General features: G+C 45.7%; 1 long non-coding RNA gene across 1 annotated transcript in view; it reads right to left on the reverse strand.

The window, feature by feature from the left end:
• LOC149521326 (uncharacterized) overlaps positions 1–12,992 on the reverse strand; it is a 52,581-nt gene extending 39,589 nt beyond the window's left edge. The window contains exon 1 of the long non-coding RNA XR_016348021.1: positions 12,347–12,992. This is a non-coding gene — a long non-coding RNA (uncharacterized LOC149521326). The remainder of the gene's footprint in view (positions 1–12,346) is intronic.
• Between the last annotated feature and the right edge of the window lie 12,156 nt (positions 12,993–25,148).

The raw sequence follows: 25,148 nt of genomic DNA on the forward strand, positions 1-25,148 counted from the left end.
ACAGTCATATATTTTGCACAGCATGGGCTGAAAACAATTTCCAATTTGACTGCTTCTGCTGTTATGTTTCTAAATGATTTTCTATCATTCAAAAATACATATAGAACAAAAATAAACAAACACAAATAGCTCAAGGAACTGAGTAATGAGATATGGAAACTGAAGCCTGTAGGCCACTGACTTGAAGTGGTGCAGAATTCAATGGAGCGAATAAATATTACCATTTCATGAGTGGTGGGCAATGGTCTAGTGTCCAGTTTCTACTGGACTAGCATCTAATACAAATGCTACGGCCAAGTGGCTACACAGGGCCCCACCTTGAAACGTCTTAAAGGGTCCAGATTTTCAAAAAGTGCTTGTGACATCTTTTTAAAAAGTCTCAAGGCGAGCACCCAAAATCACTAGTCCCTACTGAAAATTTCAGCCCATAGGCAATAACTGGCAGCAGCATTGGCAGCTCTGGAGATAAAGACAAGGATTTAATTAGTACAAAAGACACCACAAGCCGCAGTGGAAGCACATTTACAGGAGTAAGTGAAGTAGCTGAGGCTACACCACAGTGTGGCGATCTGTGGAAGGAACCATTGCGATCTCCAGCATTGTCAGGTGACTTTCAGGAGCTTTAAATTCACCTAAACGAGTGGGGTAGGGGAGAGAGAAACAAAGATAAAACAGCTGAAAATGGGTCAGGTTTCTTTCTGCCTTCTGTTAAGGCCCAAGTAGAAGCACTTTCTCCTGAAAGTAACCCCTTGCACACATTATACCAGCTATTTGCTCATAACTATATGTTTTCCCTTATTAAATGGCTTTGATTACATAAATAAATGAATGTGCCATTTCAGCAGTAGATCACACAAGTGCTAGAGTAAGGATATTAAATATTGACTAATTGACTAATCAAATAGCCGATGAATTTTGCATCGACTATTTGATTAGTCGATAGGGTGATTCCGCCTTTGAAGTGTATCAACATCCCAAGGGTTATTGCTACACTTCAAAGGCGAAAGCACCACGTGGAGCCCAGGATCAGCTGGGAACTCCAGCTGATGCCAGACTCCACATGGCGCTGATGCTTTGAAATGCCATGGGGAGTCCAGCGTCAGGCTTCTCCCAGCATTTCAAAGTGGCAGCACTGCACAGAACCCAGGATCAGTGGGCGAGTTCCCTGCTGATCCCAGGATCCATGCAGCACTGCTACTTTGAAACACTGCATGCAACCTGGGGACTCCCTAGCTGGTCCCAGGCTGCACACGGCATTTCAAAGTGGCAGCGCAGTGTGGAGCCCGAGGTCTGTCTCCAGCATTTAAGCGGAGCTGCTGCTTTAAAGAACCCCCTTTCCCTCTTCCCTTGCAGCCTCTTTCTGATAGAGGCAGCAAGTGGATGGGGAAGTGTCTAGTTGACTAGCATTTGCTTATCAGATGGTCAACTAGTCGACTAGTCCTTCACAACCCTATGCTAGAGTTCATCTGCAGCCTGAAACTAAGTGGTCTTAAGTGTTGAATGTTCTTACGTATCAACACACAGATCTCTCTCCACTGGAGCTGTAAGAGTAACTCTAATAGCTGTGAGCAGAAATAGGCTACATAGACCAGCTGCTACAGGGGGATAAATGGACACCCACACTTCACAAGCATATTACACCAATCAGATTGCTCCCAATCTTTCCAAAATATGTATCACTATGTTCTTCTGCACTGATACTGTGAGCATCATGGTGGTAGCTGTGAATCTAGTCACCACTCCACTTTCAGTGTGCCTTTTATCCTCTCAATGATATATTACTGCAAAAGAGTGAAATTTACAAGCATGGCAGGACTCCAAAATTCCATCTTTATAGGAAGAATGATTTAAATCGATCAATCCAAGACTATAACAGGGTTGAAAAAATAACTAGATAAATGCATGGAGGTTAGGTCCATCAATGGCTATTAGCAGGGCTCGCCAAGCGGCAGCGAGCCCTGCTCGCCAGCCGCACGGAAGCACACGCTGCACATGCACAGACAATGCTGCGCATGCGCTGACCGTGCTGTGCGGCCGCACTGGGCTAAAATCTACTCCCCATGGGCAAGTAGATTGCCTGATTTGTCGAGCCCTGGCTATTAGCCAGGATAGGCAGGGAGGGTATCCCTAGCTCCTGTTTGTCAGAAGTTGGGAATGGGCACCAGGGGATGGGTTTCTTAATGATTCCCTGTTCTGTTCATTCCCTCTGGGCAACTGGCATTGGCTGCTCTCAGGAGATAGGACACTGGGCTAGAAGGACCTTTGGTCTGACCCAGTCTGGCCATTCTTATGCTCTTACATACACCTTTTTGTACCCAATTAATTGTAAAATTAAAGGAAGATATACCCAGAAGGTGCTCTGTTCTACATAGGCCTGTGCAAGGCAAGCACGGAGAGAGAGCGGGTGGGCGAGTGAGCGAGCGAGCAATAGAATGCTCTTATTTTTGTACCTATACATTGAGTTTCATCGGGTGAAATTGACACCAGTTCAGACGGTCCGGGCAAGGTTTTATATACCTCTTACTATGAAGTTGACAAGAGTTACGTAGAATTTCACATGAGCCTTCTGAATTTGAATTTTAGATTGTACCTGCCCTGGCCAATCTCTGTTCCCACCAACATCAATGATAAAACTTCCATGGATGTCAACAGGACAAGAATTACAAGTGTTTTTCAATCCTATAGTAAATTATCAAAGTTTCCAACTGTCTCATAAAGAGTCCTGTCTAAATTATTATTCTGACATTAACTCCCTCAGTGAACTTGAACAAGCTGCTTCATCTCTCCAGCCTGCTCTGAGCCAGTCTAGATGATCTGAGTCTCTTGGGAGCTAAAAATGCGAGAAGCCTTCCACGGTCACTACCACTGATTAATCTGCTCCCTCCAAAATCAGACTCATCAGTATCATCTTCTACAGCTTTGGGACCTATTTCTTTCTCTCCCTCTCTCAAAGATTTGCTGCATATCAAAGTCTGGATTCCTCTCATTCATTTTGCTTTGCTACTTGTGGTTTATTAAGTATCTGACATCCAACGAATAATTGTTACTCCTGTAAGGAAGGAACAATGTCGAAAAAATTTGCATGACTTTGTAAGAAAAGCTCATTCATCATTCTCTTGGCTTTTAAATTATGACCAAGTTACCTGATAGAAAGGATTCTTCATTTCTTACCTTGGGTGCTTCTGTCTCGAAAGGAATAGAAGAGCAATGTATGAGTTTTCCCTTCTCCTTTTGGGCACCTAACAAAAAATCACTTGGCTTTTGGATCGTGTGCTGTATCTGCCAGTGAGTAAACAAGGGCCATTTCAGAGCATACAGAGAATGTTAGTTTGATTTATTCTGTTTTACCTCCTAATTAATGGAACTAATAGCAATAATAACATATCCTATGCGCCCCTAGATTAAGTGCAGGCACTTTCACTTTTGGTGTATACTTCCTTCTGCATGCAAGCAGTTGATCAAAGCTTACTTCCACTGGCAAAGCCTTACACCGATCTGAAATAAGTTCTGTGTAAAATGTTCATTGATGGAGAATTTCCCCGCCCCCTTTCTGACTACACTCTGCCTCTGGCACTCATTGATTTTCTTTCCTGACTTTATCAAACCTAGCAGCAGTGAGTTAGAGCAATGCACACGTGGGCATTCTAGAGGGAGCTGAAGGAAGGCGTCTCTCCCACAGAGAGTAGGCCGGGCCTATTCTTCCATCGCAAACTCAGTATTATTCAGCGCCAAAATGGACCTGCTTTCCGTCTCTGCAAAAGGGGATACAGAGCATCCATGGCATTATCGTCACTGCCTCCGTGTCTTCTTCCCCCAAAGCACTACCCACCACAGCACACACAGCTTTGCGCCAACCCTCTCTACTCAGGGATGAAATTCACCTCCAGGCTGAGGATGATGACACGGCCCATGCACTACGTAAGCTCCACTTGAGCCTTCAAAGTAGTCGATACTAGGGTTCAGCTTGTGTGCAGGTCTCGTGGTGACCAGCCCTCATGGAGAGCCCAATTCATTTTGCTGGGGTAAGGGAGGGAAGCCTTGTGGGTATGCCTACAGGACCAGGACCTGACATTCTGCTCCTGCTCCCACTGAAGTACACGGCATGAATCTCAATGGGAGTGTGACTTCAGTGGGAACCAGATTTGACCCCAGCCATATGCAAAAGTGTGACCTGAACCTACAGCTTCTTGCAGCTGGGTGAACTGCTGCAACCGTCCCATTAAAGCCCCATACTTAAGGCCCTTTTAAAGACCTATTTCTGACTTGCTACTGTAACTCACTTCCACTCCGTGCACAAAAGTGTAACCAACTGGATGTGGTGCTCTGTGGTGATGGCTTGGCCAAATATAACAGTGGCTGATCCTGCTGAGTTAAACAAATAAATGCTGGTTGCAAGCTGCATGGAGCATGGAGTGAAGAGCACAGGCTGCAGGAGCAAAGAGTTGGAAAGAACACTGGAAAGTCAGCCTGTGTGCGCATGGCTTGAGTGCTTGCTGAACTTGCAGCATCTCTGTAAATCACTTAATCGAGCTTCAATTTAGTTTTGGAAATATGGATTCCTTTCATTTTACTATCCAGAAAGCAATTCAAGAAGCAAGCCTGGTGCTTATAGAGTCAGAAGTCTCTATTTCTGTAAGATGTCTAATGTTGTTTCCCTTTGTCATGACCAGGTGGTCTGGGTAGTGGGTAAGACCTTGATTCAGGCCCAGTGATCAGACCACCCTTACCTTAACCTCTGTCAGACCACGAGATACTCAGAACAGGGATGAGTGTCTAGAAAACACGTAGACTCGACCGCAAATATGTAAACCTATTCCAGCAACCAGCTCTTTGTGTTTAATATTCTCCAGCAAACTTAGAAACAAAAGGAAAAAACCTCAAAAGCCACAATGACAAATATTTTGCAAATATTAATTTTAAAATAATTTACTTTAAAAATATGAATAAATCAGCTGGTAGCTATTACACATCCCTAAGACAAATGCTAGAGCAGTGGTAATCTTGTAATTAAATTAGCAGACATTTTCATTTCTTTGATTCATTAATTTAACAAGCTGTTGCTGGAAATACAGAATTAGTAACAAACTGGCTTATAAAAAGCTTTTTGTAATGTATTTGCCAGTTCATTAAATAGAAATAATAAAATAAAAATAAGAAGAAAGGTAGCATATGGAATGTTTTTGTTTTCTTATCTATACAGGCAATTTCTGAAGAAGTGTTGGATTTCTTTTAGTTTGTTGGCTTCTTTGTTAGAACACATACTGAAGAAAGAATTCTTATGTTTGCATTGTTTTGGTAGGGCTGTTATAAATATTACATTAATTCCTTGCCCCACTCACACACATTCTACAGCATAAAAGCAAACCACCTTCTCTAACAGAATATAATGCAGCAAGCAGCATAAACTGATCGGTTTGGCCATGACTGCTTTGTTGTTGTTGTTTTTTTTCTGAGCAATTTCTCTGGGCAAATCTTGGTATTTTCTTCTGCTTTCCAAATGAGACTCAAATCCAGATCCAATCCAAACAGCTCCAAGCTCTCAGATCTTTGTGAAGTAGACTTTCAGGATAGGGCTGTGCTTAGCATCATCACCTTCTAGTCTTACCCTTATTCATTCAAAATTTAGCTTGGTCCTCCTGATACGCTACTAATTAGTATTATTTTTATTATGGCAATATCTATGGTGTCCATTGTAACGGGCACTGACTGGACGATCAATTCCTTAAGCCACTATCTGTCCATCCAAGCTACTTAGCAAAATTACTATGGTATCCAAGTGTTTCACATTCTGTGATGGCTGAGCTCAGTTGTGGGTGAAGAGAAAGTCATAATTTCCAGTTTGGGGACCTGTGGTGGGCCCCTCCCGCCTGCCCTCTTGAGTCCAAGGCCCCCTGGCCTGAGTCCACAATGAAGTTTTATAGCTGGCCCTTTAAGCAAGGCCAAGGCCCTCCGGCCTGAGTCCACAATACAGTTCAGGGTTGTAGCGGGGACGCACCCCAAGTAGGGGGACCCAGGCCCACCCTACTCCACCAGGACCCAGCCCAGGGCCCTGTGAGCGACCGGGTAACCGGTCACTCCCTCGGCAGGGCAATCCGGCCGAAACGCGCCAAGGTTCTCGGGGCAGGAGAGGCGGCTCCCGCTCCTGCCCTGGGCCACTTCCTACCTGGATCCCCGAGCTTCCTTCCCCTGTACTTCCTTCCCCTCGGCAGGCAGTCCCTGGGTTGTACCAACTCGCCTCCGCGTCCCTTCTGGTCTCTCTTGGTATCCCTGGCCACAGCTGAGTGGGAGCTCCCTTCACCGGTCCTTCTTCTCTGGCTGTCTCCCCAGACTGAGTCCTTCCCCAGGCTTTTATAGCACAGCTACAGCCCGGGCATGCTCGATAGGGCTGTGGGGGAGGGGTCTCTGCAGCCAGGTAATCCTGGCTGGGCCCTGCAAATTCAGTGCGGGGCTGCCTCGCCCCGTCACAAGACCATTTATATCTTCAAGGCAGAGGCACACCTGCATGGCCCCGCAATATGCCAACATCTTTATGGCTGACCTTGAACAACATATCCTCAGCTCTCGTCCCCTATCACCTTTACACTACTTACACTACTTTGACGATGTCTTCCTCATCTGGACCCTGGAAGAATTCCACAGGGATTTCAACAACTTCCACCCTACCATCAACCTCAGCCTGGACTAGTCTACTCAAGAGATCCACTTCCTTGACACTACAGTACAATTTTTGATGGCCACATTCCCACCACCTTATACCAGAAACCTTCCATGTACACTTACCTCCATGCCTTTAGCTTCCATCCAAGACACATTTCCCAATCAACTGTGTACAGCCAGGCCCTAAAATACAACTGGCTTTGTTCCAATCCCACAGACAGAGACAAACACCTACAGGATCTCTAGCCAGTATTCTTAAAGCTGAAATACTTACCCAGGCTATGCAAATGAAGAGAGTATGCAAATGAAGCACTGATTAGCATATTGTCACACTTCATTTGCATAATGTAATCACGCCGTTTTTTCATGGGGGGCATCTGGACCCATGGGAGAGGGATAAAGATGTTACGCAAAAAGGGGGTTTTGCACAAAAAGGAAACGTTCACACTGCTTGTTTTTGTGCAAAAATATCTTGCGCAAAAACAGCTTGAATACATTATGCAAACGAAGCATGACAGTATGCTAATCCAAGCTTCATTTACATACTCTCTGCCGGCAACAGCCAGCAGTATAGACAAAGCCCCAGGGAATAAAAAAAAAAAAAAAAAAAAAACAGATTCACAGAGCCAGATGAGTTCCCAGGCATCAGCTTCTCTGAGGTAGGCACAACAAAGAAAATAACACCACCACTGGCCATTACCTACAACCCCAACTTAACCCTGTCCAACACATCATTAACAATCTACAACCCATCCTGGAAAATGGTCCCTTGCTCTGACTGGCCTTGGGGAATAGGCCAGTTCTCGCTTACAGACAATCCCCTAACTTGAAACAAATTATTTCCAGCAACCACGCAGCACACCTCCATCGTAGTCACCCAGGAACTTACCCCTGCAATCAACTCCGGTGCCAACTGTCAACACATCTATACAGGCAACATCATCATAGGCCCTAACAACATCATCCACCACATCCTCTAAAGTGATGTATGCCATCTAGTGCCAGCAATGCTCTGCCAGGTACACTGGCCAAACTGGACAGTCTCTATGACAAAGGATAATGGACACAAATCAGATATTTGAAATGGTAACACACAGAAACCCGTTGGGGAACATTTTAACTTATCCGGGCACTAATGGATCTAAAAGTATCTGTATTATTACAAAGCAATTTCAAAAACCAACTGGAAAGAGAAGATGCAGAAATCCCTTAATCTGCAAATTTGACAGCTTTAATCAAGGTCTTAACAAAGACTTTACTTGCATGGGCTGCTACATTCAGTACCCTAATGACATTACAAGTTAAGTATCGGACATTTACAGCCCACTCAATTAGCCTCATTTAGCACAGACACGCTAATTGGCAATTTTATTCCCTTCCCTTTCCCTCCCCATCCCTCTAACTGACAATTCCCCCTTCTCTTTCCCTCCCCATCCCCTCTTTTTCTGTTATTTATTTGCAACTCTGGATCCCTTTCTCCATTCATCTGAAGAAATGGGTTGTGCCCACAAAAGCTCATGATACTCCCAACATTTTTTATTTGTCTCCAAAGTGCTGCAGGACCATTCCTTGGTTTTTAAGTTTTTTCAGTTGGGGTAAGTCTAGACTGCAAGGACCTATTGGAAAAAGATACGCAAAATGCATTCCGCATTTTGCAAATCTTTTTCCAATACTTTTGTATTCAAGAAATGAGGAGTAATATTAGCTTGAACCAACGGGTCTGGTTCGAACTAACGCATCCCGGCACGCACTTTCAAAACAGCTGTTGATCGGAGTAACGTGCCGGCGAGATCATGCTAATGAAGCGCAGGATATTTAAATTTCCGCTTCATTGTCTATTTCGAATGCCTACATTTGCATCCCTAGTTCAAACTAGGGTACAAGTGTAGACATACCCTAAGCATACAGTACAGACAAAAGATGGGATAAAGACATGCCAAAGCATAGAGAGATTAAACAACTCATAAAACTAGCTGGGCCACAAAATTTCAGATGAAATTCAGTGCTGACAAATGCAAAGTAATGAACATTGGAAACCATAATTCCAACTATATATACAAAATGATAGGGAATAAATTAGCTACTACAAGCTGCCCTCAATATAAATCATTCCAAAAAACTTGGACTTACAGTGAAACAACCTTAAGTGGGGAATTTTTTTTCCCCTCAGCTGACTTCCATTTGTGCAAATTCTTTTTTTTTTTTTTGGCACAACTTTTTTGGGAGTACTTATAACGCATAGTTCCTACAAGTATCAATGGCTTTAGTGTGGAATCGCTTTATACTAGAGTGACTTATAGCGGGGATGCCCTGTACACTCAGAAGAGAGATCTTGGAGTCATTGTGGACAATTCTCAGAAAACATCCACACAATGTGCAGAGGCAGTCAAAAAAAGCAAATTGAATGTTGGGGACCATTAAGAAAAGAATAGAGAACAAGACAGAGAATATCTAATTGCCTCTATATTAATCCATAGTACTCCCACATCTTGTATAGTGTGTACAGATGTGGTTGCCTCATCTCAAAAAGATATCTTAGCATTTGGAAAAAGTTCAGAAATGGGCAACAAAATTTGTCTGGGAGGTTTTAAGGGCTCGTCCAGGAGGTACTAAAGGTTGGTCTGGGAGGTGCTGAGGGCTGGCTGCCTCGGCCCCATGCCTTCTGCCCTTTTGGGGAGAGGGACTGCTCCACCCACCCACCCACCCACCCACCCACACACCTTGCCATGGGGCCCAGCGAGTCTGTTGGCTCCCATGTCCACATCTCTGAGCAAAGTTAGTTCAACTGACCTCAGCCCTAATGTAACCAGCATGAGGTCAATGAAAGGCCTCTTTCATCAACACAGCTGCACCTCTCTGGGGGTATGTCTACACTACCACCCTAGTTGGAACTAGGGTGGCAGTGTAGACATACCCCGGGAGACAGATCGTCTGAGCGGACTGTTGCACTGCCGAGCAGCAGCTCTGCCAAGCACGTCAAGGGTGGACAATGCCCGAGAGTAAGGGAGAGCAGCCTCAAGCCTTTTGTCTCTCTTTGCCTCCAGAGCATCCGTACTCCAACAACCCTGCTGTCCTCTCCAGTCCAGGCTCTGTGGATAAATGCAGCCCTCCCCTCCCTGCTGCTAGCCTAACAAGTACAATTCATCACTCCGCCATCCTTTTCCCTAGCATTAGCAGGTGATTACGACTTAGGCTAATGAACCATTAATCCTCATCAAAGAAGTCCACTGTTTCCTTTCCCTTAATTGTGTAAATAATTAATAATAAAAAGCAGCCTCTTTGTTCTAGGCCAGGAGTCTGCCTGTGTAGTAAGGCGCTATTTTCCTCTGATAATATTTACATTGCAATGGGCTAACAGGCACGCAGGCACTGGGGTATGTGCTTCCTCTTCAAGAAATTAGAGGTCTGCTTTATGCGGTGCACCTAATAGATATAATTAGAGCAACAGGATAATTACCCTTATTGAATTCTAATAGGTTAGATGCATTAATGTGTTAGGAAAAGGGGCAACACTTTGTTTCAGATCATGGCCAGCCTTATGTGCTGTTATTTAGTTAGAGAAAAATTGTGATTTGGACTGTGTCCTCAGGTATTTCTTCACTGACTACCCAGGCCTGGACTCTGGGCACCCGGGAGGAAGCAGGAATATTCAGCCACTTACTGCCTGCCCAGCGGTGGCAGCTGGGGAGAAGCAAGGAATTCAGCAGTCTCGGCTTCACGCTGCCTGACACAGGCTGGCAGTAAATTCCTACCCAACCCGAGGTCAAGGATTAAGCAGGGGAGTTCTGGTCATAGATTCATCTGTTACATGGCCAAAATAGATCCTCTAGCCTGATCTCTTGCGTTACGTACACACTATGGCTGTGTCTACACTGGCCCCTTCTTCATAATAGCCATGCTAATTTAGAACTTTGGAATAGGGAAATGCGCGGGGGATTTAAATATCCCCCGCGGGATTTAAATAAACATGGCCGCCGCTTTTTTTCCGGCTTGGGGAAAAGCCGGAAAAGAGCATCCAGACTGGTGCGAACCTCTGGAATAAAGCCCTATTCCGGAGGATCTCTTATTCCTAATTTCAAGGGGCCAGCTTAGTTAATTGGGTAGCTGACGTCGAAGTACCGTAACTCGACTTTTGGCGCTGTCCACATTGCAGGAGGTCACAGGGAGCACACTCGCCCTTCGATTTCCTTTACTCCTTGTGGAAGCAGTACTACCGGCATCGACTGGAGCGCCCCGCTCAGTTTGAATTCACTGTCTCTATTTCAAGCCCTGGAAGATCGACAGCAGCAGCTTCCATCTTTTCTGTAGTGTAAACGTACCCCTGCAGAATACAGGTCCTAGATCTTCCCCAAAGAGTTCCTGTTTGAACTAGGGTTTATCTTTTAGAAGAAATGGCTATTAGCCAGGACGGGCAAGGATGGTGTCCCTAGCCTCTGTTTGTAAGAAGCTGGAAATGGATGACAAGGGAGGGACCATTTGTTGACTCCCTTTTCGGTTCACTCCCTCTGGGGCACCTGGCATTGGCCACTGTCAGCAGACAGGCTACTGGGCTGGATGGACCTTTGGTCTGACCCAGTACGTCCGTTCTTAGGTTCTTAAGAACATCCAAGGCCCAAAGGAGTGTGATTCAGAGGGATGTCTCAGAAGCAAATCCTCTCCCCGATTCCCTCCAGCCTGTTTCCAGCTCTCTCAGCCCCTGTCCCTGGCAGCTGGTCTCTGTCTGGGCCCTGCTAATGAGGGCAGGGACTGACCTCCCCCAGCGTGCTGATGATTTAAGCCACCTAAGGATGTGATCCAGAGAATAAACAATTCTCCCAAATCTTTGCAGGAAAGCACAATGGAACCCCCCCCCCCCCCCGGGGCTGCCCCAAAACTCTTTCTGTATGAGCCCTAAGCCAGCAAGACTCGATCAATACCTCTTAGTGAAGCCAATCACAGAAATAATTTGCAGTAGCCCTTTTCCAAGCCACCTTCTCTGCTGAAGACACTGAATTCTCGCTAGTGCTTTTCCTCAGCAAAAGTCCCACCCTTTTCCTTGCCTCTCTCCCCTGCACCTGTTTTTTTTTGGGGGGGGAAGGGGAAGGGACACTATTCTTTACCTCGGTGTCACGTCACTGTCACAACTGAAACAGGGAGTGCACAGGACAGTATGAAACACATGATTAGCACAGCCCCATCTGGCTGTCGTAACGAGAGCTCACCACCATTGCTGGGAAGACACAGCCAAAGCTCTGGTTATCTGCAGCCGTAAGGGCTGTCGGCAGAGCTGTGAACTCCAGGGTTTTGCTGACCCTTGAGATTTTATTTTAATAAATCAAATGTATTTGCTGTGCTGTGGCACAGTGAGGCTGGAATAATGGAGGATGGGAAAAGGCATAGTGGCAGCATGAAGCAACAGAAGGATTCACTTTGAGTCTTACTCGCACTACAGAAAAACAAGGAAATAAATTGCTCTTCTGATCAGGGGACAATTCTTAATACGAACAAAACATAATCATAATGGGAACCCAAGATTCATCTGTAAAGAGCACTGAGAGGGAAACATGTTGATACACATTTACATGTGAATGTATTGACGGGAAAAAAAGGACAGGTTTGTCTAGAGGTTCAAATCTATCAGTGTGCCATTTGGACTGTGCCAAATAAAGAGTGACTTCTAGCTATGTCAGCCTGTGAGGGGGTCACTCACCACCGTAGCGGGGGTCCGTCGTCTGTCCCCGGAATCAGTCCATTCCGCCCGCCCGGGCCTCCGCTCACGTGGCATTTCCCCTCTGGACTCCTCCGGTCACGTCGTTCTCTTCGCCACACTGCCCTCCGGCAGTGCCCAAGTCACTCGCTCTGAGCCCCCCTTCCGGGGGATTAGTGTCTCTCCAGCAGGCCTTGCCGCAGGCCTAGCAAGCTGGCCGGTTGGCTGTCCGAGTGCCCTGGCCCAGCCTGACTGTCTAGCCCTGCCCTAGCTCCAGGGAGCGTCCTGCTCCCTAGGCAGCCAGGCTCACACTGCCTTCTCTGAAGCAGCCCTTCCCTTTTATGGCTCCCAGCTGGGCCTTAATTGGCCAACGCCGCCCAGCTGGGCTGAACTCCCTGGGCCTGCTCCAGGCTGGGGTTTGGCTCTTAAAGGGCCAGTACAGGGCAGCTGCCCTGTTACACAGTCTCAGGCCCTGTTTGCACTTCAGTTGACCTGTGTTAGGTCTGTGTACAGCCACTGCATCAATTACTGCTGTTTACACATTCACACTACCCTCCTTCTGCTGGGGGTGCACATCCTCACCAGAGCACGGGCACTGACTTAAAGGGGACAGTGTGGGAGGCTGTCAGGCTGCTGTAGTGTGAAAACTTACAGCCTGAGTTAGCTCAATGGAAGGCAGCTTCCATCACCCTGCCTGTAGTGTAGACCTGACCTCAGTACAGAGATCTGAATGAGTCACTGCCCCTCAGTCACAGTTTAAACTAAGGGTTATTTATAGAGGGAGTTGTGTTTATTATAGAAGAGTATCAGCACATCACCTGAAGTTCTTATAGGGGTGCAGGAGACAAAGTTTCAGGGTAAGGAGAGGCTCAGGGCAGGGTGGGGGTGGAGGGTGCAGGAATCAGGGCGGGGGGGGGTCAAAGGTGTTGGGGGGCTCAGGGCAAAGGGTAGAGGCAGCTGGTGGCTTCTCCCTGGGGTTGGCCCAGACTGGTGGTGACCTTGCTGCCTCCTGTGGTCATTCTGAGGTACAACCATCCCTGCTATCACACCCCTCCTTTTCTATTTGATGAGAAAGAATCACATTCCAGGAACATCCCATTGTCTTGGCACACCTAAACCCTGACCTTGCTTTAAGTTATGGTAAGGAGAAGCTGCATCCCAAATTTAGTGGTCCTAGCTCTTACCATTTCAGTGGCATTCTTGAATAAATGGAGTCACAGATGGATGGACGGATGGACACACAGACAGATGGACAAATTCTCAAATTCTCGCTTCTCTTGTGCTATGGTTGTCCTTCTGGCTTCAGATGTTTGACAGCCTTGGTGGATCAGCATGCGCCATGTCGATCGGTCTTGTGCCAGGGTCTCCCAGGAGGTGGTGTAGATATCCAGCGACTTGAGAGAGGCTTTAAGCGTGTCTTTGTATTGCTTCTTTTGTCCCCCGTGCGATCGCTTTCCTTGAGACCGCTCACCATAGAAGAGCTGTTTAGGGATGCGATGGTCTGGCATCCTTGCAACATGGCCAGCCCAGCGTGTCTGGGCTTTCATCAGCAGGGTGTGAACTGACAGCAGGCCTGCTCTAAAAAGGACTTCTGTGTCTGGCACCGTGTCCTGCCACCGGATCCTCAGAAGTCTGCGGAGGCAAATCGTGTGGAAGTGGTTCAGTTGCCTAGCGTGCCTCCTGTATACAGTCCAAGTCTCACTGGCATACATCAGGGTAGTTAACACTACTGCTCGATAGACTTTAAGCTTTGTAACAAGGCTTATTCCACGGCGGTCCCACACTTTGGTCAGCAGTCTGCCGAATGCAGAGCTTGCCTTGGCGATTCTGCAGTTGACCTCGATGTCAATTGTCACTGTGCGGGAGAGGGTGCTGCCAAGGTATGTAAATTGGTCCACTGCTTGCAGCTTTTGTCCCTTCACTGTGATGGTGGGCTCTTGATGTTGGGCTTTCGGAGCTGGCTAGTGCATCACTTCGGTTTTCTTTATGTTCATGAGAAGGCCGAAGTTGTCGCATGCTGCTGCGAATTTGTCCATGCTGGCTTGCATTTCCAGCATAGAAACAAACTGAAATGATAAAGTCAAAGGGACACGTTACCTTATGAAAACAAAAATGTTGTCATTAATCAAAATTAAAGTTAAGAAACAATTCATTTTCACTCTTGTCCATTGATAATTTTCTCAAAATAAATGTTTCCCAACATCAATTTCAACAAAACTGCATTTGGTAAGAAAAACTGCATTTTCCCATGGAAAACTCTTCCATCAAAACATTTCAATCAGTTCTGCTTGCTCGGGGTTTGTACAGTGGGGTCTTCATCTCAGGGGCTGTGTCTAGACTGCATCCCTTTTTCGTAAAAGAGATGCAAATTAGACCTACCGCAATTGCTAATGAAGCAGGGATTTAAATCTCCCCCGCTTCATTAGCATAAAAATGGCTGCCGCTTTTTTCCGGCACGGAGCTTTGCCGGAAAAAAGCACCAGTCTAGACGCGGATCTTTTGGAAAATAAAGCCTTTTCCGAAAGATCTCTTATCCCTAAGAAGCGGCTGATGGCGCAAGCGGCCCACCGCAGCAGCACAAAGGCAGCATGGCCTCAGGATTATGTGTCAGGGTCTGCATTGACTGGACAGGGCTGTAAGTGGGGCATTTGAAGTGGGGTACGGAGAAAGTTTGGATAAGTGAAAGGAACCCTTACGTTGTTGGACTAGTGAGCCTGAGAGGCAAAGGACATTGCTCAAGCCATTTGAGCTGGGACGGTTACTCGTGGGGGGTTAGGAACTCTGGTTGTGGTATTTTCCCAAGCTAATGCTGTGTGACCTCTCTCCCTCTTTCATTAAAAGTTTCTTTTCTACATTCAGACGCTGTGCTTGCCAGTGGGGAAGCATTGCCTCTCAGAGGTGCCCAGGAGTGCGTGAATTTCCCAGGCTACTGAGTAGGGGCTCGAGCCGTTTCTGTGTGAGATGGATGAAAAGGGACCCCTGGATATTGAACCCGGCCTGGCTGCTGCCGGTACTACCTGGCAGAAGGGTTACATTAGCCAGTGACAAAGAAACGGATCCCTGCGGCCTACTCTACGTGCAGCAGGACAGGGCCCTATCTAGTAGCTGGCTGTAAAACAAAGTGGGTGTTTTCATGCTGTCCTGGCCTCCGGCATCAATGGGAACTTCCACCCCACAGGCTCACTGAATCTGAAAAGAGGAAAGTCATTCTTCATATGGCTTTCCCTCTCCTCTTGCCTGGGTACAGCTTTATCAAGCCGCGGTTCATCCTGGAGCTGATCTCAGCTCAGTATTGAAAAAGCTGGGAGGTGATGCTGACTGCAGTTGATGTAATGCAGCTGCAGAGTTGACTGTATGCTGCTTACACTGCGAGTGGCCATGGACGATGAATTACACCATCTCAAATAGCAACAGTCTGAACCTGAGCCATTTCCTGGCAAATACATTTGTCCATCAATGGGGAGGCAGCCTGCACACACAAGAGCCAAGCTGATCTAACAAAATCACATTTCCTGCCCTGGGTCTGGAACTGGAACTTCACGGGATACAAGATGACCAAGTCCACGGCGGTTTTGGTTTCACTGATGCACAAGACATGTCCCCCCTTTGTTCTGATAAACAGCTTTCGGCCGCTACAAATGCTTGTGGACAAAGCAGTTCTGCTGCCAGTGCAGACTTCCAGATTTAGCACTTTGCTTTTTGACCCAGCTGTCAAATGGGCCAAAGCTGCCTAATCCCCCCCTGGGGACACTGGGATATTTAGAGTCTCAGCCAGTGCTTGTGGTGAGTCAGTGGCAGATTTAGGAATGGAACCCAGGAGTCCTGAATTCTTCTCTCCTTCCTTAGCTATTAGGTGACACTACTCCCTTTAAAAGGACCTGATTTTCCAAGGTGGCTGGGCACATACTTTCCCCATTGACTTTAGCTAGAGTTTGGGTGCTCAGCACTTCTGAATCTAGAGTTCCAAACTTTGTGACAGAGATGTATAATGATTAATGGACTACAAGCTAAAAAGCTTATCTAAGTTACAACATTTGTTTTCTAGCTCGCTTTTCCTTCTCTTGTGTTTTTGAAGCTATCACTTGACACAGTATCTTTCCTCTTCCATACCTGACAGAACCAGTTTCTCCAGTCATCTCCCTAATAAATGCAGTCACCATCCTTTTCCAAAGCAACCCAGTGAAATACAATCTGACTAGCTGATTTTGTTTGTCCTCTTTAGTTCATCCTGTTGTGCTTATAAGAAGCACACAGGATCTTTTGAAGGGAAAAGGCAATATGCCACATTTATTGAGAATGCAAAGTAAAACGCAGATGCATTCACACACACCCCCACACACATACACCGTCTTGCCAACATTGCTGTATTACCAGTTTGTGGCTTGGACTGATCTAAGGGCTAGTAGGTAAGTGCTGGAGTCCGGTTCTGTCAGTCACAGTTCTGATGCTCGGAGGCTGTTGGCAAGATGAGCCCAAAGCCTCATGGCAAGACACCCCATCATTTATGGGAATCTCTTTTCATACCAGTCCATGGATTTCTTGCATCAAGTTGTAATCAGTCACTTTGCAACAAATGTTTAACTGGAGGTTGTTTTCATTGTTGTTTAACATCAGTCAGCTAATGACTTTGCTGAGTGTTGCCCCACCCTGGTTTCAATGGGATTTGTTATCTTCCTACATTGGGAGTGTTTGCTTCTCCCTTCCCTCTTGGCCCCCTTCCCCTCATGCCTGGAGTGCAGCCATGTGGATCAGCGGGCAGCCTGCAACGGACAGTCTGCCTCAGGTTTCTGCTGGTAGCAGCTCCCAGCCAGAGCTTACCTCTGGCACCCCAACCCCTCCCTACCCAAACCCTCTGCTCCCTTCCACATACCCAAACTCTCTGCCCCATCCTGCACCCATACCCCTCCCAGATCTGGCACCACAGTCTCCTGCCCCACATCCCAAAAACCTGCATCTCAGTTCCCTGTCCTAGGTCACAAATGCCTTCTTCACTCAAATTCTCTCCTGCACCCCAATCCCTTCTGCACCCAACCTCCATCCCAGACCCCGCACCTCCTCCATTAATATCATGGAAGAGTGCAGCCCTCGACCACTTTCCAAAATCGTGTAGTGGCCCCCATCAAAAATGATTGCTCACCCCTGATTTAATAGTTGTTTTGTGCTTCTGAGCCTCCATCCCCTCCTCTGACCATCTGGATGCTAAGGGGGCCTTCACATTTATCTCTCTTTAAACACTCGCATTCCTCACTCACACAAACAAGAATGACAAAGGTGCTTTTTAAAAAAAAAAAAATAGGGTTTGTAGAAACCATTCTAAGATTGAAGTAACTATTATATTTACAAATTCTTCATTAATATGAAAAAAAATCTTTCACTCTTAGGACAAAGAAAAGAGCAGTCCTCAGGATAAAAGGGTGACTGCAGTCGTAGTGAGCCATGAGGACCCTTCTGGTCTGGTCCTGCCTTAACATTAATAACAAACACAGTCAGCCTGCTTAATGCATCTTTATCAATGTGCTAGGTCTTCCCTCCTGCTAGTCAGAAAGCGTGGCTGGCAGGATACACTGAGGCACATTACATTGCATAAGGCTACATCTTAGCTATATGGCTACAACCCCTCAGATGTACCTGCCCAACTCTGGATCCAAAAATACATCATACACATCTTGTCTGAGTTACAGCAGGTCATGACTGAATTCCTTCAAATATAGGTTGGAGTAATTCTGTTATTCTTATGGCATTACACCAACATAAAACTGGAGTGCCACAGTGATAACCAGGCACCAAAATCTTCGGTAAATACAGCCACTTTTTGTGATGTGCTCCATTACCTACTGGTCTGGACTAGAGGTTCTTCCAAGCAGGAAACTTGCCTTACTTTGGGTATGTCTACACTACCCTCCTAATTTGAACTAGGAGGGTAATGTAGGCATACCGCACTTGCAAATGAATCCCGGGATTTGAAATTCCCAGGCTTCATTTGCATGAAGCCGGCCGGTGCCATTTTTAAATGCCGGCAGTTCGAACCCCGTTCCACGCGGCTACACGCGGCACGGAGTAGCTAGTTTGGATTAGTGGTAGAGATGTAGCCGTGTTAGTCTGGGGTAGCTGAAGCAAAATGCAGGACAATGTAACACTTTAAAGACTAACAAGATGGTTTATTAGATGATGAGCTTTCGTGGGCCAGATCTGAGGAAGTGGGTCTGGCCCACGAAAGCTCATCATCTAATAAACCATCTTGTTAGTCTTTAAAGTGTTACATTGTCCTGCATTTAGTTTGGATTAGGCTTCCTAATCCGAACTAGCTGTACTCCTCATTCCACGAGGAGTACAGCTAATTCGGATTAGGAAGCCTAATCCGAACTAGCTACTCCGTGCCGCGTGTAGCCGCATGGCACGGGGTTCGAACTGCCGGCATTTAAAAACGGCGCCGGCCGGCTTCATGCAAATGAAGCCCGGGAAATTCAAATCCCAGGCTTCATTTGCAAGTGCGGTATGCCTACATTACCCTCCTAGTTCGAATTAGGAGGGTAGTGTAGACATACCCTTTGTCTCTGGAAAACAAAATGCAGAAACTTGATTTCTGTGCATAACAAAAGTGAACTTTAGATGAAGAATAATTCGCACTAATTGCCAATCTTAACAAAGTGCTCGAAGACTATGGACTTTGCTCTGAAGTTAGCTTCAGAGGGGCAGCCATGTTAGTCTGTAACTGGAAAAACTTAAAAGTTACCTTGTCAGCTCTGCTGGCTACATACCCAAATTACAGGTGGGGTCTGTATTTCTGAAGCAGAGTGGTTACCCAGGTTTTACTTTACTTTGCACATAAACTGAGCTCTTCAGCCTGCAAATTTGTCAGGCCAGTACTAAATCCTTTCAAAGCCATAAAAGGGGTGTCAAGCATTTAACTTTTCCATGAGTATCCCATTCACTTCTCTGCCATTTATGACTCTGGTGGAAGATTAATCTTGGCAAACAGCCTTCACTGATCAAAGTGATACCTCCAGGCATGTCCTAAAACATGACTGCTGAATTGAAGGTGTTTAGATATATGCCAGATATTGCTGGATTTTCATGCGCAGCTGTGTCAGGCTTGTCTTTTCCCCTCCATTCAGAGATTGTTGGGGTTTTTTCTGGACCAGCAAATTTACTGATCACCTGCAGCTATGTCAGAATGGCATCATGTGGCTGAGCTGTGAAACCAGTTCTATTGTCTTGCAAAGTATTCCCATGGACTGTTTGGATCCCATCAGTCACAGTCATTGTAACACTGGGGGGCGCCCCTTACATGAATACAGCCACATGGGCACGAAAGTCCTGAGGCGTAGTTGGCTGGCTGGGGTCAGCTGACTTGGACTCCCAGGGCTCAGGCTGCAGGGTGAAAAATTGCCATGTAGATATTCATACTGAGCTTTGCAGGACCCCAGAGTTTGCTACATGGCGGGTTTTCAGCCCCACGGTCTGAGTCAGCTTGTCAGGGCCAGCCGTGCCTCTCTCCCCTCATGGAGCTACGTTCTTAGGGGCTGGACCTAGTTACCAATCCTAACTGGCCTGTAAGCAAGTGCAAGAGGCTGCAATGAAAGGGAAGTTGGGGGTTCAGGAAATTGTAGGGAGCGTGAAGGCACTGACAGGCACTGACAGGCACCGAGGAAGATGTGGCAAGGTAGAATCCAAGGAGCAGGAGGCTCTTGTGAGATACTGAGAATAGCCATTGAATTGGGGAAAACACCTGGAATGCTTCACATGCCTTATTATGGGGAATCTAATAATGCAGCTGCTGGGAAGAGGAACATGAACTAAATTGGTTCAAAGGTCCCTAGTTCTCCAAGTTTGGAACACTCTTGTTTTCCTCACATTTTCTGTAATAAACGCACACATGGCACTGCATGGATACAGGTAAACTGAAGCATGCTGAGGATTTCTATTGCACTTGCACATGAAGGCTCCAGCCCAGATCCAGAGCCTCACTGTGCTCAGGCTGATTGAAAAAAGACAGTCCTTGCCAGAGAGTTACAGTCTAAGGCTGCAATCCTGCCAGGAGGAGCACCTGTTCTTAACCATGAGTCTCACAGACTACCCTCCCTGCCATTCCTATCCCTAGTGCTGTAGCAGAGTAACTGAAAATCAGATACTGTCTTTCAAGGATGCAAGGTTCAAGACTGCAATATTTTGAAGTCAATAGGCAATTGGGCACATGGCACTCTGAAGAAATGAGCTATTTATGATGTTACTCTGTATTTACGAAAGTATGTTTATGATGTGGCTATGACATAATGTTATATACTTTATGCAAGCTGGCTCATGTAAGATATCATTGCAATAGTTATGAGTTAATGAAATAATGGCCATGTATCTGTATTTCAAATGTGCTGCTTTGGGTGTCACCCATAACTAGCCCATTGGGTGCAACAATGAAAAAAACAGATCTGGCTGCTGACCCATTAGCCAAAACAGCATGACTGTGAAGATACTGATCTTACCCCTTTCTGAGAGGCTTCTGGGATGTAGCTGTGACACTGCTAGGTCATGTGGTCCTGTTACCTGATGCTAAACATTATCTTGGACTCCTAGTCATTTTCCACTAAAAGTAAAGGGGGTGTCAAGTTTGAGAAACAAAAGATTTATGCTTTATGTAAATCTTATTTAAGGCTGGGGAAAGGGAGAGGGGAGGAGCAAACTGGGCTTTACTCCATTGTCTGCCTGCACAAGAATATAGAGGCTATGTCTACACTACAGGGAAGATTCGAAAGAGGATATGCAAATTCCATCGGAATTTCGAAAAAGGGGGGGTTGCCGAAAAAACGTGTCTAGGCTATTTTCACTTGAGATCAGAAGATATGCAAATTCCTGCTGAATTTACATATCCTCTTTCAAATATTCCCCTTTGTCTCGACGAGCCGTTCAAAACACCTGAAAGGAAGGAAAGGGGGAAGTCCAGACTGAAAAGAGATATAATTGTAATTCTTAACTACTAATTTTGCAACCTTACTAAAATAGCATTTAGGATAAGAAATTACATTTTGTAATTGGTTTCTTGAGTCTATTCAGTTTAGCTTGTGTATTTTGGTTTATTTGCTCAGTAATCTGTTTTGTTCTGTTTCCTATCCCTTATAGACACTTAAAATTCACCATGGCTGTGTCTAGACTGGCAAGTTTTTCCGCAAAATCACATGATTTTGCGGAAAAACTTGCCAGCTGTCTACACTAGCCGCTTGAATTTCCGGAAAAGCACTGACGATCTCCTGTAAAATCATCAGTGCTTTTCCGGAAATACTATGCTGCTCCCGTTCAGGCAAAAGTCTTTTTCCGAAAGACTTTTGCGTGAAAGGGCCAGTGTAGACAGCATAGTATTGTTTTCCGAAAAAAAGTCCCGATCGTGAAAATGGCCATCGGGGCTTTTTTGAGGAAAACCGCGTCTAGATTGGCCACGGACGCTTTTCTGCAAAAAGTGCTTTTGCGGAAAAACATCCTGCCAATTTAGGCGTTCTTTTCCGAAAATGCTTTTAACAGAAAACTTTTCCATTAAAAGCATTCTCGGAAATTCATGCCAGTCTAGATATAGCCCATTTGTAGTTAATAAACTTATTTCTTGCTTATAACATAACCCAGTTCGTACAATTCATTCCTGGGGAGGGGCTGTTCATATCTTCCCCCACACTGAGGGTGGGGGTTAATTTCATATCATTCTGGGTCTGCACTCCATGGGACGTAGGCACTTGAGTGCTTGAGCAAGTGTCTTAAGCTGAGTCTTCCCAGAGCTGATCTCAGTGTCTGTACCATTCTGCAGTTGGGGTGGCCTTGTCTATGGGTATGCTGGAGGAGGCTTAAGGGCCTGGCTCAGCAAGACAGGCATAAAAGGGTGCCCAGGCTGCCACAACAGGCAGGCTCAGTGGTATCTCAGCACATGTAAGGAGAGCAACCCATCACAGTATTTTTTAACATATATGTGGTACGAGACAGGTTTGGAATTTCACTGTGCTAGGCACGGTAGGTAGAAACCCCCCCAGTAAATAGAGGACATGTCTAGACTACATTCCTCTTTCGAAAGAGGGATGTAAATTAGACAGGTAGAAATTGCAAACGAAGCCGGGATTTAAATTTCCTGCGCTTAATTTGCATAATGGCGGCTGCGTGTTCTTTCGAAAAAGGGCTTTTCTAAAGTCAAACCGTCATCTAGACGGGGTTCTTTCTAAAAAAACCCAATCCTTTTTTAAATATCCTGTACGCCTCAAAAAATAAGGAGTACAGGATCTTTCGAAAAAGGGATTTTTTTTCCAAAAGAATCCCATCTAGATGGCGGTTTTATTTTAGAAAAGCCCTTTTTCGAAAGACCGCGTGACCGCCATTATGCAAATGCAGCACGGGAAATTTAAATCCTGGCTTCATTTACAACTTCGAAAGAGGGATGTAGTCTAGACATGCCCTAGCTGTCCCCGCCTCAAAGAGAAAGAGGTCCAATGAAGACATAACTGATGAACGAGTCAAACAATCACCCTATGAAAGTGCTCCCACTTAGATACACACATCTGAAAACCACTGTCAGAAGAGCAGAGCGCATCACGTAGCTCAGCATTGTATTTGAAGACAACAGCCACAGCAAACCATATTGAGCAAAATCCAAGGCACGTTTCTCATGTCAAGGCATCTGCTGTCATTTGAGATAGCAAACATCTAACCGAAATGATTGTTGATTTGTAGCAGACTGGGTATTAAACAGTATAAACAACAGATGCAGTCATCTGAATAATCTACAGAAAATTAAAATTGGCTCCTCTCCCCTACCCTTGAGCACATCTGACTACAGTGGCTGACGGTGCTTTGGATAATGTGAATGGGTGGGTAGAGAAAGGGGAGGCATGCCATTATTTGTATGAGGTGAACAAGAAATTAAGAAAGCCTTTTTATCAAGTACATACCCGCTGCAGGTATTTGGTCTTTTCTTCTTAAACAGACAAAGCTGTCATCTGAAATCGCTATCACTTCGTTTCATAGAGAACTGGCACATTAACATTTTGTTGTCTGAAATATGTTGTGGACACCTCCTGTGACTATGGAATTTGGGACATAATTTATTATATTGTTGATATCGATATTATAACATTGCAAGGAATATGACCAGCTATGCTATATAAGGTATCTGTGGAAATGTTATTATTTTCCAAGTGTAATGACTTTCTTTACATATTTGTATCACCTTTGCAGTATGAGTTATGGATATGCATAGTATATCTGTATTTCCAAACTTGTACTGTGTTTCTGGGTGTTGGTGACATCCCCAGACATATTGGCATGAACACTGGGCCTGCTTGATGGCTTCTCAAAGGCCATCAGCGATGCAGTGAAACCATTGAGTAGAGACAAGGACTACAGCTTATGACCTAGCAAGGCATGCAGGGACAGCCTATGGAGAGAAGTCTAAGGCCTTCCAATTGCATGTGCTGAGAGCTTGTGTTTGGAAAAAAGGAAGTACTGGAAACACGGCAAAAGGACTATAAAGGGCAGCTGCATCATCTCCATTTTATCTTCATGTCAGCTTTTTACCTCTGGAGGAACTTCTGAACAAAGAACTGAATGGCCCATCCAATTCTGGAGTCCAGAGGACAAGCTCACCAGTGCTGCGAAGAGCCTGATTCATGGACGTTGAAGTCTTTGTATGTATCTGACTGCTTTCTCATTTAACAGCTTTCCTTTTTGCAGCCTGACCTGGGCATTTCCAGTGAAAGCTGTCCCCGGGCACGCTGGGTGACATCTCCCTTACAGGAAAAGTTTCAATCCAGTAACAGAGTGGAAGGAAATAAAATCAGACTCACTAACTCTATGTAATAAGTGATGTCTACACTTGGTCTCTACTACCTCTAAAGAGGTCCAGAGATCATATCTTCAATATGTGCTTAATAAGCACATTTTTACCCCTAGAAACACACAGGTCCAATGATATTTTTACTGTTTGAGGACCAGGGGTGGGCTCAGTTCATAACATTTCCTGCTCAATATTGAACAAAAAAAAGAAGTCATTCAATGTAGTTTAATGACCTTGTCATCTACAGAAGCAAAACTCTGGCAAACCAGGCACAGCCTTCATCTAAACAGCTCTCCAGGCCTTGGGTTATCTGGCACTAACATTAATGCAATTCATCAAGAAATAAGAAAAGTTCACTTTTGTGTAAGAATGAAATAACCCTTAGCAGATAAACAAACAATAATCCGGCATCTGAACTGAATGGAGAACAAAGGCCAGAATAATTATTCACAGATAGAATCATAGAATCATAGGACTAGAAGGGACCTCGAGAGGTCATCGAGTCCAGCCCCCCGCCCTCAAGGCAGGACCAAGCTCCGTCTACACCATCCCTGACAGATGTCTATCTAACCTGTTCTTAAATATCTCCAGAGAGGGAGATTCCACCACCTCCCTTGGCAATTTATTCCAATATTTGGCCACCCTGACAGTTAGGAATTTTTTCCTAATGTCCAATCTAAACCTCCCCTGCTGCACTTTAAACCCATTACTCCTTGTCCTGTCCTCAGAAACCAAGAGGAACAAATTTTCTCCTTCCTCCTTGTGACACCCTTTTGGATATTTGAAAACCGCTATCATGTCCCCTGTGAGGGGGTCACTCACCACCGTAGCGGGGGTCCGTCATCTGTCCCCAGAATCAGTCCATTCCGCCCGCACGGGCCTCCGCTCACGTGGGGTTCCCCTTCTGGAATCCTCCGGTCACGTCGTTCTCTTCGCCACACTGCCCTCCGGCAGTGCCCAAGTCACTCGCTCTGAGCCCCCCTTCCGGGGGATTAGTGTCTCTCC

The sequence above is a fragment of the Pelodiscus sinensis genome, chromosome 28 (assembly GCF_052426305.1).
Source record: "Pelodiscus sinensis isolate ZL-2025 chromosome 28, ASM5242630v1, whole genome shotgun sequence".
NCBI lineage: Eukaryota > Metazoa > Chordata > Testudines > Trionychidae > Pelodiscus > Pelodiscus sinensis.